Source organism: Sorex fumeus, unplaced genomic scaffold (assembly GCF_029834395.1).
Source record: "Sorex fumeus unplaced genomic scaffold, SorFum_2.1 ptg000019l, whole genome shotgun sequence".
In the NCBI taxonomy this organism is placed as follows: Eukaryota; Metazoa; Chordata; class Mammalia; order Eulipotyphla; family Soricidae; genus Sorex; species Sorex fumeus.
The window spans coordinates 27,447,584-27,452,450 of NW_026606076.1; the positions used below are offsets into that span (position 1 = coordinate 27,447,584).

General features: G+C 46.6%; 1 pseudogene; it reads left to right on the forward strand.

Annotated features, from left to right (window-relative positions):
• The first annotated feature begins 262 nt into the window (after window positions 1-262).
• LOC130022032 (zinc finger protein 571-like) lies at window positions 263-1,240 on the forward strand (annotated as a pseudogene).
• The last annotated feature ends 3,627 nt before the right edge of the window (window positions 1,241-4,867 follow it).

Sequence of the window (4,867 nt, forward strand, 5' to 3'; positions counted from 1 at the left end):
CTCCTCATACCTTTCTAGACACAGGAAAATTCATACTGGAGAGAAACCTCATAAATATAAGGCACATGGAAAAGCCTTCACTCGATCCTCAACCCTCACCGGGCATATGAAAACTCATACTGAAGAGAGGCCTTATATATGTAAGGAGTGTGGGAAGGCCTTTACTTATTCCTCAAACCTTAGTCGGCATATAAGAATTCACAAAGGAGAGAAGCCTTATGGATGTAAGCTATGTGGAAAGGCCTTCTCTGTGTCCTCAAGCCTTGATGTGCATATGAGGATTCACAATGGAGAGAAGCCTTATGGATGTAAGGTTTGTGGAAAGGCCTTTGTTAATTCCTCAAGACTTACCTGCCATATGAGAATTCACACTGGAGAGAGACCATATGTTTGTAAGGAATGTGGGAAGGCCTTTGTTGAATCCTCAGGTCTTACTCGGCATATGAGAATTCACAATGGAGAGAAGCCTTATGGATGTAAGGTTTGTGGAAAGGCCTTTGTTAATTCCTCAAGACTTACCTGCCATATGAGAATTCACACTGGAGAGAGACCATATGTTTGTAAGGAATGTGGGAAGGCCTTTGTTGAATCCTCAGGTCTTACTCAACATATGAGAATTCACAATGGAGAGAAGCTTTATGGATGTAAGGTATGTGGAAAGGCCTTTGTTTATTCCTCAAGCCTTAATATGCATATGAGAATTCACAATGGAGAGAAGCATTATGGATGTAAGGTATGTGGAAAGGCCTTTGTTGTATCCTCAAGCCTTCTCTGCCATATGAGAATTCACACTGGAGAGAGACCATATGTTTGTAAGGAATGTGGGAAGGCCTTTGTTGTATCCTCAGGCCTTACTCGACATATGAGAATTCACAATGGAGAGAAGCCTTATGGATGTAAGGTATGTTGAAAGGCCTTTGTTTCTTCCTCAAGCCTCAATATGCATATGAGAATTCACAATGGAGAAAAGCCTTATGGATGTAAGGTATGTGGAAAGGCCTTTGTGGAATCCTCAACCCTCATTCGCCATATGCGACAGCACACTGGGGAGAGACCTTATATTTGTAAGGAGTGTGGGAAGGCCTTTGTTTCTTCCTCAACCCTTACTCGTCATGTGAGAATTCACACTGGAGAGAAACCATTTGTTTGTAAGGAATGTGGGAGGGCCTTTCATCAGGCCTCCGGCCTAATTGTACATCGGGCACTTCACACTGGGGTGAAATCTTATATATGTCAATAATGTGGGAAGGTGTTTGTGTTTCCTTCTGGTCTTAGGAAACATCATAAAATTCATAGTAGATAACTCAATGACCTAATAACAATTTTTAATGTCAAAACAGGCCCTTTTCAGAAAGTCATTTTTCTTTGTACCATGGGATGCTGTGCTACAAAAGTGCAGCCAGGGAGGTAATAATCCTAGCTATGTGTAACAAACTTTTTGTGATGTCAGTCTATAAGGGAAAGTCTATGCCAGGGTCCCCGAATTTGAACTTGATATGTATGTTAACATGTACTTTTCAGATTTCTGGTGAAAACTAAGAGGAATATGAATAAAATGAAAAAAAATCTCCTTTGCTCAGGGCTGTCATGGTCAAGAGTTGCCAAGATTAGTACCAGGAATTTTGCTTCATGGCTTGGAGGCCAGTCACACATGCTAGGGGAAAAGGCAGCCCAGATAGAGAATGGAGCACCAAATAAAGAGTGTTGCAAGGATCCTCCCAGGATGGGAGAAGCATGCTGAAAGTAGACTATAGACCAAACATGATTGCCACTCAATGCCTCTTTTGCAAACCACAACACCCAAAATAAGAGAGAGAACAAAGGGGAATGCCCTGCCACAGAGGCAGGGTGGGATGAGGGCGTGGGGGGTGGGAGGGATACAGGGATCCGTGGTGGTGGGAAATGTGCACTGGTTGAAGGATGGGTATTTGGTCATTGTATACTTGAAACCCAAGCACAGAACTTTGTAAGTCTACAACTGTGCCTCATGGTGTCTCCCTAATTAAAAGTTAAAAAAAGGAATTTGAATAAAAAGGCAAAATAAAATCACTTCGCTCAGGGCTGTCAAGTCTCACCACTGTCTTATTCTTTGTTGTGACTCTGGCTTGACATTTTATTTTGCTTTTTGGTTCACATGCAGTGATGTTCTGTGGTTACTCCTGCCTCCACAATCAGTAGTTACTTCTGGAAGTTCCTGATGACCATATGGGATGGCAGGGATTGAAACTGAACTGCCCCGTGCAAGGAAAATGTCCTCCCCTCTGGACTACTGCTCCAGCGCCTGTGACTTGACCTCTGTAAATGGTAAATCACAATACATGCAGTCCTGTACCTCGATCTCCCTCAGATGTTCTATAAGTATGCTATTCGGTTCTGAATTAAAGGTTCACTGTGCTCTGGTCCATCTGCCATCACTTGTTATGGTCCCCGTGTCTTTGTTTCTCTGGAGAGCGGAACACCAAACACCTCATACTATGGGACCTACCGACTCACTATTCTTCACATCTGGCAACCTGGGAGGGGTGCCTCAGAATTCACACTTGAGTATTTGTTGTTCTTGTTTCCTTTCATTAGAGTTACCTTTTGACGTTGCAATATTTTTGGTAAACACCCTTCTTTGTCTGTGGCTTATTCCTACCTCTGAGCTAAAGGATCACTTCTGTCAGAGGTCTGGAGCCCATATATGTGCTAGTGTATTGAACCTGGGTCAGTCAAGTGCAAGGTGAATGTTTTATCAGCTGTATTACCACACCAATCCACAAGATATTATATTCGTGGTTTAAAAGTAGACCCAAGGGGTATGGTTGCCGCCAGCAGGTCAATCAGTACCTGTGAGGCGAGTGCATCAGCAGCCTGATGGCGCCTTTAGACTTCCAGATACCCCAAAATTGCTGCTGTGCCTTTGGCTAGCCCCCAAAAATTTGGGGCAAAGCTTAACCAAGAATGTAAACGGCCAAAACTTAGGTATGTGGGAGACACACCCACAAACCACCTCCGGCTCAGCTATAGAATTGGAGGCATGGCCTCTCTGGTTCCTGATTGAACTGCTTAATGGCCATGATCCCAGAGACTCAGAAACAAATCTCGAAACCCAGAGCCTTTTGGCAGAAATGCGCCCGGTACCTGCAGTAGGTTACCGGTGCTGGGCCAACCCAGGTGGGAATAGGTTTCATGCCTTGGCCTGTTGCCCCTGGTGGCCCAGTGGCCGCCATCCTTCAGAGGCCACTGGACAGTCAGGTTTGGGCCCACAGTGACGAAACACGCAGGACCTCACAGGATGGGGGTGGAGCCGGTCCTGTCCTCCCCACCACAACAAGACCCCAAGTCATCGCACATGAACGGCCTCTCTGACTCCTGATCAAGATGCTTAACGGTCATGATCCCAGAGATTCAGAAACAAATCTCAAAACCCAGTAGCTTTTGGCAGAAATATGTCCGGACCCCACAGTACGTTACTGTAACCCGGCCACCCCAGGGAGGAAAGGATGTTGTCACTCCACCTACTCCCCCCTGGCGAATCAGTGGCTGTCATCCTCCAGAGGCCATTGGACAGTCAGGCTCAGGCCTGCAGTGACAAACTTGTTGGGCCTCACAGGATGGGGGGGGGGGAACCGGGCCTGTCCTCCCCACCCCAATGAGACCCCAACTCATCGCCCACGAACGGGCTCTCTGGCTCCAGATCAAGCTGCTTAACGGCCTTGACCCCAGAGACTCCGAAACAAATCTCGAAGCTCAGTGGCTTTTGGCAGAACTGCATTCGTACCCCGCAGTAGGTTACTGTTCCCGGGCCATCCCAGTGGGGAAAGGGTGTTGTCCCTCTGCCTGTTCCCCCCTGGCGGCTCAGTGGCCGTCATTCTCCAGAGGCCATTGGACAGTCAGGTCTAGGCCCGCAGTGATGAGACATTTTGGGGCTCACGGAATGGGGGTGGAGACGGGCCTGTCCTCCCCACCCCAATGAGACCCCAAGTCATCGTCCACGAACGGCCTTTCTGGCTCCTGATCAAGCTGCTTAACGGCCATGATCCCAGATACTCAGAAACAAATCTTGAAACCCAGCAGCTTTTTGCAGAAATGTGTCCAGACCCCGCAGTAGGTTGCTGTTGCTGGGCCACCCCAGGGGGGAAAGGGTGCTGTCTTTCCAACTGCTTCCTCCTGGCGGCTCGGTAGCCGTCATTCTCCAGCGGCCATTGGACAGTCAGGCTTGGGCCCCCAGTGAGGAAACTTGTTGGGCCTCAGGGGATGGGGGTGGAGCCGGGCTTGTCCTCCCCACCCCAACAAGACCCCAAGTCATCACCCACAAATGGCCTTTCTGGCTCCTGATCAAGCTGCTCAACGGCCATGATCCCAGAGACTCAGGAGCAAATCTCGAAACCCAGTGGCTTTTGCCAGAAATCCCTCCAGATTTAAGTGTTAAAATTTTAGAATTTACTCTAGGATACCCGGCTGGCCTCTAAGTTATGGCGTAATCCTCCTGGTGCTGATCTCAGCTATTCTTGGGTATTAATCTCATACTTTGTTACTTTAAATCTACAACTTTAAAAAATAAATAAATAAAATAAAGGGAAAAAAAAATTTGTAAGTCTACAACTGTACCTCGTGGTGTCTCACTAATAAAAATTTTTTAAAAAGTAAAAAAAAAATTTTAGAATTTCAAAATCACATGGCCTTACTGCAGCCACACAACATCATATGTTTTTCATAACCAGCAATAGAACACAAATTGTCTACTGTTGCCTTTTCAGCAGATCTGAGTGTTGGGGTAAGTAAAGTAAAGTAAAGGCCCTCCCGTTGATCGTCGATTTGCTCGAGCGGGCCCAGTAACGTCTCCATTGGAGACTTTGTTGTTACTGTGTCTGGCATATTGAAT